The 16,127-nt window shown below is 42.7% G+C and overlaps 1 protein-coding gene across 3 annotated transcripts in view; it reads left to right on the top strand.

Moving 5' to 3' along the window:
* NFIA (nuclear factor I A) overlaps positions 1-16,127 on the top strand; it is a 715,521-nt gene that overhangs the window by 229,665 nt on the left and 469,729 nt on the right. The gene's annotated exons all lie outside the window — the stretch shown is intronic.

Genomic DNA, 16,127 nt, shown 5'->3' with positions numbered 1-16,127 from the left:
TCTGGAGAATTGCTGAGCTCGGCACATTTTGCAATTGCTCGATCTCGGCCGGGAGGGGGAGGGGAGGAGGGAGGGGAGAGGTGCTGGAGAGGAGAGGGGGAGCAGCAAGCAAAGCGGAAGCCCCGCCTCCTCCTCTCCCCGTCCTGGGGAGGACGAGTCTAGACCGTGCGCTTTAGCCAATCCGCTTCCGGGACGCGCGTGAAGGATGGGGACTGTGGCCAATCAGGCCACGGGTGTTGGAGAGAAAGGGGCGCGGCTCAGTCTAGACGGAGCTGAGCGGAGTTGCGCTTTAGCCAATCCGGTTCCGGGACGCGCTTTGACGGATGGGTGTGAAGGCCAATCAGGTTGGCGAGGCTGTGCTGTATCTTTTTGCAGCCAGACTTCGCATGAAGTTTGCTGGGAATGTGCGGAGCTTGGGTGGGGGGGAGGCCCTTCCTGCGGCTTGAGACATGCAAGTCATCTCTGACCAGTGCAGATAGTGCAAAGAGAATGCATTAGGCTCCATTCACATTTAGCATTTTACAAAGGCGCTTTTTTTTTTTTAGGACGTGCATAGGGCACCCAGTTTTTTTTTGCACGGCGCTCATAGGACACCCATTTTTTTTCGCACGGCGTGCATTGGGGCACCCAGTTTTTTTTTTCGCACGGTGCGCATAGGGCACCCAGTTTTTATTTTGCACGGCGCTCATAGGGCACCCATTTTTTTTTGCACGGCGTGCATAGGGCGCTTATTTTTTTTTCTATACACAGCGCGCATAGGGCAGCCATTTTTTTTATTCACACAGCGCATAGGGCACCTGTTTATTTATTTTTTGCACGGCGAACATAGGGCGCCCGTTTTTTTTTTTTTTTTGCACGGTGCGCATAGGACACCCAGTTTTTTTTCACACGGCGCACATAGGGCACCCAGTTTTTTTTCCCGCACGGTGCGCATAGGGCACCCGTTTTTATTTTTTGCACCGTGTGCATAGGGCACCTGTTTTTTTTTCTGCACGGCGCACATAGGGCGCCCGTTTTTTTTTTTCTTGCACGGCACGCATAGGGATCCCAGTTTCTTTTTCGCACGGCGGGTATGGGCTCACAGTTTTTTTTTTCACACAGCACGCATAGGGTACCCAGTTTTTTTTCCGAATGGCACGCATAGGGCACCCAGTTTTTTTTTCGCACGGTGCACATTGGGCGCCCAATTATTTTTTTTCACACTGCGCGCATAGGGCACCAAGTTTTTTTTTCGCACAGCGCACATAGGGCACCCAGTTTTTTTTTTTTCACACGGCGCGCATAGGGCACCCAGTTTAATTTTATAGACCACCCTGCGTGCGGAAAAGTAGCTTGTGTAGCTTTTAATTTTTTTTTTTATAAATCTATATTTTTTATATAAATCGGCGCCCCCCCCCATGTTTGTTGCACGCCTGCGTTCCACATTTGGCCTGCCGTTAACAAGGAATGGCACCGCAAACGCGACACTGCGTTTCGTAGAGTGAAAAAAATGTCATCAAAACATCAAGGATTCCCTTCGAAAGGATCCAAAAGCTTTATTCCCGTGGTCACATGATAAATATATAGCAATATTTCGTAAAAAGAAAAGGCACGCAAAAAAAAAGCCTTAGACTAGGCTCACATATATACGCGGGGGGGCTGCGTTTTTTGCGCGGGTACGACAAGCCTATTTATTTAAATGCGCTGCCGTGTCCCGTGAAAAACGCAGGAAAGAAGTCCCTGCACTACTTTGGAAATCGCAGCCAGTGCAGGCGGCGTGCCGTTAGGATTAAAGGCACCCGCCCGCGAGTCCCACCTTTTTTTCTGTGCGGGAGGTTGCAGCTGCAGGAATTTGTGTGGTACCGCAGTGGCGCCACTCCCACAGGTATGAACCTAGCCTTAGGGCTTTTGCATGCAGGTGTTAGGCCTGGTTCACACCTATGCTTTTTTTTTTTTTGGTGCTTTTTGCAGAAACGCACTGCAGTCCATTTAACACGGTTTCCTATGGGACATGTTCACATCTATGCTTTTTTTCCGCCGCTGCGTTTTTGGAAAAGTTTCAGTGACTTGTCCAAAACCCGTGTGCAAAAACACAAAACGCACCACAAAAAATCCCTGCAGAAACAGATCAAAAGCAAACTGCATAGGTGTGAACCAGGCCATAAGGAAACGGCGAGTTTAGATCGAAACAGCATTAGGCCTGATTCACACCTATGCATTTTTAGTGCTTTTTAACACTGTCTATTGTCTATTTAACATTCTGTAGGGTAAATCTGAAAACTGCAAAACGCACTAAAAATGCATAGGTGTGAAGCTATGCATTCGGGCCAAATAGCGCCGCCAAAATAACCGTAAAGCGCCGCTTAGGCTGGATTCACACCTATGCATTTTTAGTGCTTTTTTGCATTTTGCAGATTTGCCCTACAGTCCATTTAACATGGATTCCTATGGAACACGTTCTGTAGTGCAAATCTGCAAAATGCAAAAAGCACAAAAAATGCCATAGGTGTGAATCCAGCCTAAAACTATCAACGTTTTACCGTCAATGCCCGTCCGCTCCAATGTGAAAGGAGCCTTGCGGTATTTTTTTTGGGGGGGGGGGGGTTGTACTGATGTATCCATGTGCTCGCTGGTATTTAGCAGCTAGCGCACCGTTCATATCCGCAAGGTCCCATTCGCATCTTTACGGTAAAACAGTGTGTCGTGTTTGTGGGGCCATTCATTGTTAATGGCATCCCAAACGCAGCAAGGTAAAAAAAAAAACGCAAAAGTGAATGCGTCAAAAGTCTACGTGGGCTAAGTGCTTTTGGTGCACACATATATGGATTTACATCCTTTGTGGATATTGAATACATTTTAAAGTAATACTAAAGCTTTGCTTGTTTTTTCTACAATAACAAACATATTATACTTAACTGCTCTGTGTAGTGGTTTTGCACAGAGCAGCCAGGATTCTCCTCTTCTCAGGTTCCCCGCTGGTGCTCCTGGCGCATCTCTTCTGCCGGGGGCCCCCAGAACTTGCTCTGGGGGCAACCAAGAAGGCACGCTCACAAACCGCGGCTGTGTGTGTCCATTAAATCCTTGCTGCCCACCTGGTCTTCAAACTGTGGCCCAGGGGCCGGATGCGGCCCTTTGCTTGCGGTCCTTTGCTTGCCTTTATCTGGCCCTTGGGGCGCTATTCCTCCCACTGATACCAATGATGGGACGTTATTCCTCCCACTTATGCCAATGATGGGACACTATTTCTGCCACTGATACCAATGATGGGGTACTATTCCTCCCACTGGTGCCAATGATGGGACACTATTTCTGCCACTCATACCAATGATGGGGCACTATTCCTCCCACTGGTGTCAATGATGGGACACTATTCCCCCCACTGGTGCCAATGGTGGGACACGATTCCTCCCACTGGTGCCAATGATGGGACAGTGTTCCTCCAACTGAAGCCGACGATGGGGCACTATTCCTCCCACTGATACCAATGATGGGGCACTATTCCTCCCACTGAAGCCAATGATGGGGCACTATACCTCTAACAGATCCAAAGGATGGGGCACTATACTGTACCTCCCATTGACCCAAAGGATGGGGTGTTGTTACCTACACCAGGATATTTTCCACTCTTACTGGCCACAGTCTGGCCCCTCTAAAGTCTGAATGATAGTAAACCGGCCCTGTGTTTAGAAAGTTTGGAGACCCCTGGTGTAGAGAGTAGGAGGACTAAACATGCAATTGTGAATGAGGACAAATAGAATAGGACTCTGCATGTTGGGCGTAGAAAGGCGTAGGGAAACTAGCAGAAAAACATGTGTGTAAAGCGCTACACAAACTGTTGGTGCTATATTATTATTATTATTATACAGGTTTTATATAGCGCCAACAGTTTGCGCAGCGCTTTACAACATGAGGGCAGACATTACAGTTACATTACAATTTGGTACAAGAGGAATCAGAGAGCCCTGCTCGTTAGAGTTTACAATCTAAAAGTATATAAACCCTGTATAATAATAATAATGTAATAATAAAAATAATATTAGGGGTTTAGGTGTTATGATACTCAGTGCAACATTATATTCTTTACAATGTACAACATTTACCAATACAATGTACTAAGTTTGTCAGTTGTCACATCCAGGATCCCAGTGTGGCCGGCCACGATGCAGGGCAGCAGGTAACCCTTCCATATAATTATGTACAGAGCTCTAAATAATTAATGTGCAAAGACAACAATCCATGCAGACTTGCACTACAGCATTGTTCTATTCTGTGCAAAATGTGCTGCGTCAGTGGCCATAGAGTACGGTATATACAGAGCTTGTCTTGGCGTTGCGTGGGTTACATTATCATCCTGTGCTGTGCAGTAGGTGAGAACGCTGTGTCTTCAATGGGTCGTCCTGTGAGAAGGAATATTCCACAGTGCATGTACATTAGCGATCAATAGATTCAAATATATAAACTGCCAGTCAGTGCATGCAGTGCTATTTATCATTATGTACTTTCCAGGCTGCAGAGAGGTGCTGCGTCCTTCTGCGTGTATAATATATATATATATATATATATATATATATATATATATATATATATATATATATATATATATATATATATGTGTGAGTGTGTGCTATACCACTTACAGCTGCATACATTAGTGACTTTTAACAGCAGAGAAGGGCCCCAACCCCCCCCCCCCCCCCCATCCTCCCCTGTAATTAGGAGCCAGCCTCTGATCTTTGCATTCTTCCCCTCTCTATTATAAATCACGCATTAATCATTGCATCTCCTGAAATGCTTTCTGCAGTTTGCATTTAAGAAGGTTACAGGGTGTCTATTAGATGGGGCAATGGAGGCCATAACTTTCCTTGGAGAACCTTTCAAGAGTGATTTATCTCCGCCTTGCAATCACAACATCTTTCCATAGGCTGCATATTGTGACAGCTGCACAACTCCACCCCCCCTCCTATTACCACCCCCCCCCCCCCCCACCGCCTTTAATAACTTTCCCTTTCTTTTTGTTTATTTTGCAAAACTTCGCGTCTCACTGGAAACCCGAGCCGCAACTGGAATAAGAAAAAAAAAATACAGTCGCTGCGAAAAGTTTGCAAATTCCAATAACTTTTTTTTTTTGCACATGGTAGTTAACGGTATTTGCAAAATTCTGTGTTGTTGTAGCCGCCCCCCCCCCCCCCCCTTTCAACCCCACTTGCATTGGCCGCAAAGTTATTTTCGAGCATGAGGTGTACTCAGGACACCCCTGTGACCTGCTCTCCCATATAATTCTATCTATATATGTGGAAGTAGTTAGCATATAGTGGATAGTAAATGCAATACCGGGCAGGGAGCCAGGAGAAGCCCGGGAAGAAGTTATTTCCAGCGGGCATTCGAGGCAAAGCCTCCCCAGGACCCCTCCTGACTAATCCGCCTTCATATTTCCACTTTAACAGCTCAATAAAAAGCTATAGTGTCGCTTTTTTTTTTTTCCCAATGCCGCAAATTGATTTTTTTTGCCTTTTTGCATTGTATTTGCTCTACGGCCTTCTTCAATAAAAAGTTCTAATTCTTAAGTATAGTACATTTTTAGCAGCCAATCAGAATCTGTCTTGTACTGGTTTGATTTAAGCAGTAGGAATTCTGATTGGTTGATAAAAGATAGTGAATTACCACTCAAAGGGATAAAGAAAACATAATTTAGTCCAGTTGTATATATTAGAACACAGTGGGGGAGATTTATTAAAACTGGAGAGTGCAAAATCTGGTGCAGCTGTGCATGGTAGCCAATCAGCTTGTTCAGTTAATCTTTGACAAAGGCCTAAAAGCTGATTGGTTACCATGCACAGCTGCACCAGATCCTGAGTGCTCCAGTTTTAGTAAATCTCCCCCATGGGGGGGGGGGGGGGGGGGGAGTTACTAAAACTGGAGCACTCTTTTTAACCATGTTGTAGACAATAACGGGGTTCCTTTTGTTATGCATGTAGTAGACAGTAACGGGATTCCTCTAGACAACAATGGGATTCCCCTTGTGATGTATGTCAAAGGAAAAAATGGGGTTCCTCTTGACATTCATTTTATAGACACTATTGGGGGTTTCTTTTGTTGTACATGTCATAGACAATGATGGGATTCATCTTGTCATGCATGTTGTAGATGATAATAAAAGTCTTTGTTTAGTGCATGCCATAGACAATAATGGGATACCCCTTGTTGTCCATATCATAGACAATAATGGGGTTCCTCTTGTCAAGCAGGTCATAGACAATAATGGGGTTCCTCCTGCTGTGCATGTTATAGACAACAATGGGGTTTCTCTTGTGGTGCATGTCATGGACATTAATGGGGTTCCTCCTGCTGTGCATGCATAGAGCATAATGGGGTTTCTCTTGTTCTGTATGTCATAGACAATAATGGGGTTCTCTTGTCAAATGTGTCATAGACATTAATAGAGTCCCTCCTGTTGTGCATGCCATAGACAATAATTGGTTTCCTCTTGTCAAGCATGTCATAGACATTAATGGGGTTCTTCCTGCTCTGAATGTCTTAGACAATAATGGGGTTCCTCGTGTCAACCATGTCGTAGATATTTACGGGGTTCCTCGTGCTGTGCATGTCATAGACAACAATGGGATTCCCCTTGTCATGTATGGCATAGGCAATAAATGAGTTCCTCTTGTCTTTCATGACATAAGACAATAATGGGGTTCCTTTGGTCGTGCATGTCATAGACAACAGTGGGGTCCCTCTTGTCATGCAGGTTGTAGACAATAAATGGGGTACCTTCTGTCGTGCATGTCATAGACAATAATGGGGTTCCTCTTGTCATGCATGTCATAGACAATAATGGGGTTCCTCTTGTCATGCATGTCATAGATAATAATGGGGTTCCTCTTGTCATGCATGTCATAGACAATAATGGGGTTCCTCTTGTCATGCATGTCATAGACAATAATGGGGTTCCTCTTGTCATGTATATCATAGACAATAATGGGGTTCCTCTTGTCATGCATGTTTTAGGCAATAGAATTCCTTGTTTAGTGCATGTCCATATCGTAGACAATAACGGGGGTTCCTCTTGCTGTGCATGTCAAAATCATGGGGTTCCTCTTGTCATAGACAATAATGGGATTCCTCTTTTTGTGCATGTCATAGACAATAATGGGGTCTCTCCTACTGTGCATGTCATAGACAGTAGTGGGGTTCCTCACTTTGTGCATGTCATAAAAATTAATGCGGTTCCTCCTGCTGTGCATGTCATAGATAATAATGAGGTTCCTCTTGCCGTGCATGTCATAGACAATAATGGGATTCCTCCTTTTTAAGCATGTCATATACATTAATGGGGTTCCTCCTGCTGTGCATGTCATAGACAATAAACAGATTCGGCAAAAGTAAGGGGGTCTTAGTAAATCCCCCACAAACCTAGCAAACAGGGCAAAGCAGAAGCTTGTGTCGCAAGAATACGCTCCACTTATTACAGCGGCATACCAATCCTGCCGATATATAATAAATTACATCCGGTTTTTTTTTTCAAAAAAGCCCATGAAAGCCAGTTGAAATAAACGTTTACGATGAAGAACTGGTGGGGGGAGACGCTAACATTAACCCTTCAAACAAACAAGCCAAACTGCCATACCGAGCCAAAAAAAGTTGAGCCAAAAAGTTGAGCTAACCTCTTTTGAGTATTCATAATAATAAAAAAAACGGAACGGCCGAGGAATAAAAAAAAACAAAAAACACATCGCAGTTTGTAGGTCCAGACGTGGCTGGCAACGGCGTCAGATTCCAGAGCTTTTGGCCTTTCCTCTCTATTATTTCTATTTTATTTTTTTTATAATATTGTTTTATTTATATAAACTTTCCACTGCTTCAAAGTTCCGTTTGTGTCCTGAGAAGTTTGAGAGAGAGGGAAAAAAAAAAGTAAAATGGAGCAGAGCAAAGGGGGAGAGTGAGCAAGTGAGAGAGAGAAAGAGGGAGAGCTTTTGAACTGTGCGGCCTAGAGGGCACAGAGAAGCCTGCCTCAGCTTCACAGCCTGACAAAGGGCGCCAAAACCTCCCCTCACAGAATACAGCAAACCACAAGAAGTCTGAGGGGAACGGGGCTGCCGCTGCAAGGGGAGAGAGACAGAGAGAGAGAGGGGGGGTGGGGGGTAGGCCTAGTAATGTAGAAGAAGGCAAATGTCAGCCACACATTCCATCACCCTGCACAAGATTTCTCCAAAAATATGTCAACTTTCACCTCAGAATTCAGTGAGAAAAGTCACTGACTGGTGACACAGTTGTACTCGCTTTTGGGTGTGGAAAAGCAAACAGCAGCCTGAATAATAACTGTATTATTGTTTATAATATGTACTATAATCAGCGCCATTATGGAATATATATATATCTATATATATATATATACATATATATATATATATATATATATATCTATATATATATATATATATAATCATTGCTCTTGGGCAGGGGTCTTCAAACTACGGCCCTCCAGTTGTTCAGAAACTACAATTCCCATCATGCCCAGTCATGTCTGTGAATGTCAGGGTTTTACAATGCCTCATGGGACGTGTAGTTCCGCAACAGCTGGAGGGCTGTAGTTTTGAAGATTCCTGCTCTTGGGCCTTGTTTACATAGAGCGGCCTTAGGCCTGCAGTGAGGCCTGGGGGGTGATCAAAGCAGTTTCTTGAGATGGGATAGGCTTTTCGATCGGTCAAAATACAGTGATAACTTTATTATTGTTTATAATAAGACCCCTTTCACACTGCGGCGCTTTGCAGGCGTTATTTGTAGCACTGTAGCGCCTGAAAAGCGCCCCAGTGTGAAAGGGGTCTGAGGGCTCAAAGTGCCCTGAAAGCCGCTGCTGTGTCTCCAATGTGAAAGCCCTGAGGGCTTTCACACTGGAGAGGTGCACTGGCAGGACGCTAGAAAAAGTCATGCTAGCAGCATCTTTAGATCGGTGAAGGAGCGGTGGGGCAGCGAGGCTATACCGCCGGCATAGCGCTGATGCAGCGGCGCTTTGCAGTGGTTTTAACCCTTTCTTGGACGCTAGCTAGGGGGGTAAAAGTGTCCCGCTAGCAGCCGAATAGCGCCGTGAAATTGGCGGTAAAGCGCCACTAAAAATAGCAGTGTTTTACCGCCGGCGCACCTACCTCCCCAGTGTGAAAGGGGCCTAACTGTATTATTATTTATAATATTACTTATAATCAGCACCATTGCTGTTGGGCCTTGTTTACATGGAACAGCCTAATGGCCTGTACACACCATCCGATCACATGACCGATCGTATAACCGTTTTCAGTTAATAGTCGCAAGTAGAAATTGAATAGCTAAAGAATGTCATAAAAATTCTCGTACGATAGAAAAAATAAATCTGAAGTGATGTCATGCGTTGTAATTTATTTGTACTGAATTTTCGGACAACTATACTGACTAACCGAAAATCGTACGATCTGGAATCGAACGAGGAAATTTTTTGTGAATGCCCGATCGAATAAGATCGGATGAATGGTCGTGATCGGCTGTCGAAAGTAGTGTACATACGATCCGAAAATCGGACGATTCTTCCTCGGATGACCGTTTTCATACGATATTCGGATCTTGTGTATGGGCCATAAGACCCCTTTCACGTTGAGGTTTTCAGGCATTTTAGCGCTAGAAATAGCCTCTAAATAGCGACTGAAAACCACCTCCTATTCATTTCAGTGTGTCTTTTCACATTGGGGCGGTGCGCTTGCGGGACGACAGGAAAAGTCCTGCAAGCAGCATCTTTGGGGCGGTTTGCACTCCCAAAATGCCCTGCTCATTGAAATTAATGGGCAGCGCTTCCAAAGTGCCTGAAAAGCGTTTCGGAAGTGCTGCAACACAGGCGCTTTTAACCCCTTCTTCGGCCACTAATGGTGGGTTATCATTCCCCTGTTAGCGGTCGAAAAGCACTGCTTAAACAGCGCTAAAGCGCCACTAAAACGAGTGCCCTTTAGTGATAACGCAGCCGCAGCTCAGTGTGAAAGAACCAAAAAAAACCAAAAAACCAACCAAAAAAAAAAAAAAACCAAAAAAACTCAAACGAGGAGGGAGGAAAAGTGGTCTTCAAGCCAAACCCAAGCGGCGCATGACATGTTTTTTTTTTGTATACATTATAAGATTGTAAAAAACCTGGGAAATGTTTGGGTGCCCCAAGGAGGGTAGTAATGCAGCTTAGTGCGGCACAGAGAACAGTGAGTGTGGCCAAATTGTGGCTCCATTCACACCTAGGAGAAACAGAATCGCTCACTACAACATGACAGATCACTGTTCCCAATGACAGGGAGCAGTAGATCTCTGTCATATTGCTAGGCAAAACAGGGAAATGTCTTGTTTACATAGTCATCTCCCCATTCTGCCTCTCCTTGCCACAATCGCGGGCTGCCGGCAAATACCAAGTTTGTGGGACTCGTGGCACGCGGCGGGCGGGCGTGCGCGCGCCTGATAGGCGTCAAATTCAAAGGGACGTACAGGTACGCCCCTTTGCCTGCCTGTGCCCTTCTGCCGATGTATATGTGTGGGCAAGTGGTTAATCTACAAACATCCCTTACCTGCATAGGCAGGTTTTTTTGTAAAGGTGGACTATCCCTTTAAAAACCCGGACAGTCCAGGTCAAAACCAGACAGGTGGCAACCCTAGGGGTGAGTGCAGCAGTTAGGCCTAAGACTGAATAGACTTTTCAGTTGGTGTAAATATAACTGTATTACGGTATTGCTTATAATGTTTACTATAATCAGCAGCATTATGGTATATATATTCTTTGCTTTTGGGCCTTGTTTACATAGAGCTGCCTTAGGCCTGCAGTGCCTTGTGAGGGGCGGGAAGCTTGGAGGGTGAGCGAAGCAGTTTTCTGAGATGGCGATAGATTAGTCTTCATAAAAATAGTATTATTGTTCATAATATTTACTATAATTGTCACCATTACGGTCTATATACTATAAGAGCCGGTTCACACAGCGGGCGATGCGAGGCGACACGACTCGCCTCGCCTCGCTCTCGCAAGTCGCCCCCGTTCTGTACAATGGAACCGTTCTGAGAGGAGCGACTCGAGTCGCTCCGACTCAGAAAAAAGGTTCCTGTACTACTTTTGGGTGACCTCGGGGCGACTTGCATTGACTTCTATACAGAAGTCATTTGCAAGTCGCCGCTGAGGCCGCGGCAGGTCGCGGCGAGGCAAGTCGGAGTCGCCTCGCCTCGCCTGCTGTGTGAACCGGCCCTAACTGTTACTCTTAGGCCTTGTTTACATAGAGAGGCCTTAGGCCTGCACCATGGTGGGAGTGGGGCCTGGAGGGTGAACGCAGCAGATTGGCCTGACTAGGCCTTCCCCACTCCGCGGCTTATTGCGCAAATTGGTTGAACTCATTCAGAAACGGTATGTGAGCCTCAGCAGATCGGACGTGACAGCAGGTATTCGGCTCCTCTGCGTTCCCGTCATCTACTTTTATGTTTATGATCTGCTGCTATTTTATTATTATAATAAAACAGCGGATCATACTAAGCTTTTCTGGTGCTCAACATTACCTGGGCCGACATGGCGGAGAGAAAATAGATAGCAGAGTGGACGGGTTGCCTAGCAAGCTGACTGGTTGCTATGGACAACTGCACCATTGTTTATGTGCCATTCAGTCCCATTGGCTGCAGACAAGGAGGAATAATTCCTGTGGTAATGCCAGACTTTTCAGCAACACGCATACAAATTTCATGCTAAAATATCGGAACGTCAACATACATGAGGAGAGGGAGGCCTGCCAAGGCAAGGTTAGTGTTTATTGAGCGAATGAAGACTGGACGCGGGACTGAGCGCAGAGTACAGAGACATGCTGTAAACAGTCAGGCATCCTATTTTATGAGAGAACATATTTATATATAGTTTATACCATAGATATGCTATATACCGTATGTATGTGTATGTGAATATACAGTATACACATATATAAAAAAATTCCTGTCATATATGTGATACCATTCATATCGCTCGTAACTGAAAGTGAATCTTCTGCCCATATATTATTATCATTGATGTTGTATTTGTACAGCTGATGATGCAATATTGGTTCAGGCCTAGTGTTGTGTACACAGGAAAATGGCGTATTGGCCAGCTGTGGGGTGCATTTCAGTAAAATGGTTCAAAAACTTTTAATGGGGTTTACTTATAAATGTCTTCACACAACATTCACCGAGGAGTCACATGGCTTCCTAATGGAATCCAACTGGAAAATGATGTGAATGTTGTGTGAAAACATTTATATGTAGACCTGCAAGTTTGGATGAATATGTTGTTTTTTTCAGAATGGCTTTTTTCTTTCTTTATTTCTTTCTATTTCAGATTTCTCTTGCACTCTGTATTATCTATCTATCTATTGATCTATCTTCTTTCTTTCTTTATTTCCCATTTATCTACCCTTTGTATCTTCATCTGTCCATTTCTTTTCTTTCTATCTATTTTTGATTTCTCATGCACTCTGTATTATCTGACTGTCTATCTATCTATCTATCTATCTATCTATCTATCTATCTATCTATCTATCTATCTAATTATTTTCTTTCTCTCTTAACTACCTATCAATATCTTTATTCTTTGCACCTACCTATATATTTTAGATTTCTCATCTATCTATCTATCTATCTATCTATCTATCTATCTATCTATCTATCTATCTATCTATCCATTTATTGTCTTTCTTTCCATCTATTTTTTATTTCTCATGCACTATGTATTATCTATCTATCCATTTAATTTCTCCATTTTAATTAATTTTTCTTTCTTAACTACCTATCCATATCTTTATTCTTTTAATCTATCTATCTATTTTAGCTTTCTCTTGCACTCTGTATCATCTGTCTATCTATCTATCTATCTATCTATCTATCTATCTATCTATCTATCTATCTATCTATCTATCTATCTATCTATCTATCTATCTCTTATGTCCTTTCTTTCTTTTTCTTTCTTTCTTTCTTTCTTTCTTTCTTTCTTTCTTTCTTTCTTTCTTTCTTTCCCATTCATCTACCTGTGTGCATATCTATCTATCTATCTATCTATCTATCTATCTATCTATCTATCTATCTATCTATCTATCTATCTATCTATCTATCTAACTATCTATTTATCTTCTTTCTTTGTCTGGCCATACATTATACAATTTTCTTATTTGATTTCCTTTAGATTTACCTTCAACTATGTAGTGCAAGGACCTGCCTGATTGCATACAAATTGAAAGTGTTTAGGTGTGACCTCACATTATACATTTTTGGTAAATCTAAAGGAAAACTGAATAAGAAAATTGTATAATGTGTGCCTTTCTTTATTTCTTTTTTTCTCAATTATCTACCTATTTGTATATTTTTTTATTTTATTCTATCTATCTATCTATCTATCTATCTATCTATCTATCTATCTATCTATCTATCTATCTATCTATCTATCTATCTATCTATCTATCTATCTATCTCTCTATCTCTCTATCTATCTTTCTGTCTTTCTATCGCTCTGTCTTTCTATACATACACGCTCTTCCTGGGCATCACAAGATGGTGGCAAATCAACCCGCTTTCTCCGCCCGCCGTTTCCAGGCGGTTAACCTCTGGGCAGCGTTGAGCCGGCGCTGTTTATAAGACTCGGCGGATACTTTAGACAGTAATTTGTGTGATAATTTTTTTTTTTTCTGTGGCTTGGACAAAAGTCAGAACGTGAGCCAAAATCTTGTATCTAGGAAACAGGAGGCGGCTTGTGGGGGGTTGTCCCGGCCAAACGCAGGAATTATTTTGTGGCCTCCCCGCACCTCGACTGGATTTCCTGAATATACTAATAGTTAAACAGATGGGGTTTAATGAGTAGAAAGAGAGAGAGAGGGAAAAAAAAAAACTCCCCACAAGTTGGAGAGGCCGGGGAGTACAGCGTGCCAAAATATGGCGTACAGTAATTACAGTTTACACAACTTCAAACTTTCTCCTCTTGACGATTTTTTTTTTTTTTTCTGGTTTCAATATTGTGGTGTAAATAGATTGAACTGAGGACATCTCCAGATAACGGAAGTCTGCAATAGATTACGGCATTATCGTCAGAACGTAAACAGTTTTATTTTTTGGAGTCATCTAAGGAAGGCAGGATGCGTCAGCTGGATATGCTGCTGAGGAACTACAAGTCCCAGCGCACTCTGGAAGCTGAAGGCCTCTGCTTAGTGGGGTAAATTGTAAAGCGCTGTGCATATAAATCCTGTATCATAATAATAGCAATGTTCATAATAATAATAATCATAATAATAATAAATAATTACAGGGGGGTGAGTCTTATGCTGGCCATACACTATATGAAAAATCGGGCGAATCCAATTTAAAATAAAAAACGTTCGGCCGCGAGCGCAAATAATGGTGCCATCATGTAATGACTGATAACTTGTTCAGTGGACATAAATAAATACATTTTATGTTCGTTTTTATACATATATATAGTGCAGACAGGTCGGATGGGAAACACATTAACCTTTCAATTTATCGTTCGCTCAGCAGAAAATTTCCAAACTTGTCCTTCATTTTTTCGGCTCAAAAACGTCCAAGCGATTATCGATTTTGTGCCCATTAACTGGCCGAAAAAACTAACAAATGATCTAATGACCGAATTTTGAACGATTTTTCGTATAGTGTATGACCAGCATTAGACCACCAACGTCTTTTGCTTTGGCTATCCAATCACGTTAGGAGTCTTTTTATATATATATATATATATATATATATATATATTTTTTTTTTTATGTTCCACCTAACTTGATTCAGTTTGCTGAACTGGAAAAACGCTGTTTAGTCAATTATTCCCATTATTTAGATTTTGAAGGATTTTACGTGACTATGGGGAAGAGTTAACTTGGAAGCGTAGTAGTTTGCCTGATCAGCAAAGTCACGTTCGCCTGTAAGAGGCGAAATAAAAAAAAAAAAAAACAGGTGAACTTGATTGGGTGTTTGGAGTGAATACGGATTTGCTGGGCTTGCGTAAAAGTTGCGCCAGCCCCACTATGATATAAACCACGTCTTTCAGGGATAATAAAGCACAAGTCGCACAATTTAACAGACTTACAACCTGTAAAAAAAAAAAAAAAAAGGTCCCACTTTAGTGCATCACAAAAAAAAAAAAAAAAATTAAATTGTAAGTTATTTCCTGTAAATTACATTAATAAAAAAATTAATTGAATCTTACTTGCATGCTAGCCGTACTCTATCCAGGCAAAAGTGAGACAGATCTGTCACTTGCATTGATTGGCTCTTGTATGGGAAGTAAAGGACTGTCTATAGGTGCTTAGAAAAAAAACGAAGCGCGGGTTGCAGGGACCTTCCAACGTTCTGCCAAATGTCTATCTGACTGGTCAGGAAAGTATGGATCTGCACCAGGCATTATGGCGTTGGTATGATTGTCCATTTTCTTCTCTGCAGTATATATTTGAATATAGGTAAATTTAGTGTTACATATTGATTGCGTGCCAGTTCCAGCATACACAATACATTGGTCACCTGCAGTATGTCACCCAGTCCAGGGTGTGCCAGCCCAGAGCCACCATCAGTCAATGAACAGAGGGGCAGAATAGCCATTTTATTGGGTGGACCAAAAAAAAAAAAAAGAGTATATATATATATATATATATATATATATATATATATATATATATATATATATATTCCATGCGCACACATTAAAATTACTATACTGTCCTCCTGGCCAGTGCTACATATATCTTATATACACTATATTGTCAAAAGTATTGAGACACCTGCCTTTACACACCCATGAACTTTAATGGCATCCAGCTGCCTCTCCCATCCTCTGGAACTCTCTACCTCAATCTGTCCGGCTATCTCCTACTCTAGTTGCCTTCAGACGAACCCTGAAAATCATCAGGGAAGCCTATCGCGCCTCCAACTAATCTTTTACCACTTCCATCAGCTCATCCCCCCACAGTTACAACCTGCCCCACCCTATTAGATTGTAAGCTTTTCTGAGCAGGGCCCTTATAATCCTCTTGTATTTTATTGTATTGTAACTGTATTGTCTCCCTTTTATATAGTAAAGCGCTGCGTAAACTGTTGGCGCTATGTAAATCCTGTATAATAATAATAATAATGGCATCCCAGTCTTAGTCTGTAGG

Source organism: Lithobates pipiens, unplaced genomic scaffold, assembly GCF_037356315.1.
Source record: "Lithobates pipiens isolate NorthernLeopardFrog02 unplaced genomic scaffold, aLitPip1_a1.2 Scaffold_23, whole genome shotgun sequence".
Lineage (NCBI taxonomy): Eukaryota > Metazoa > Chordata > Amphibia > Anura > Ranidae > Lithobates > Lithobates pipiens.
The sequence above is the reverse complement of the archived record's forward strand: the minus strand, read 5'-3'. Positions and strand labels throughout refer to the sequence as shown.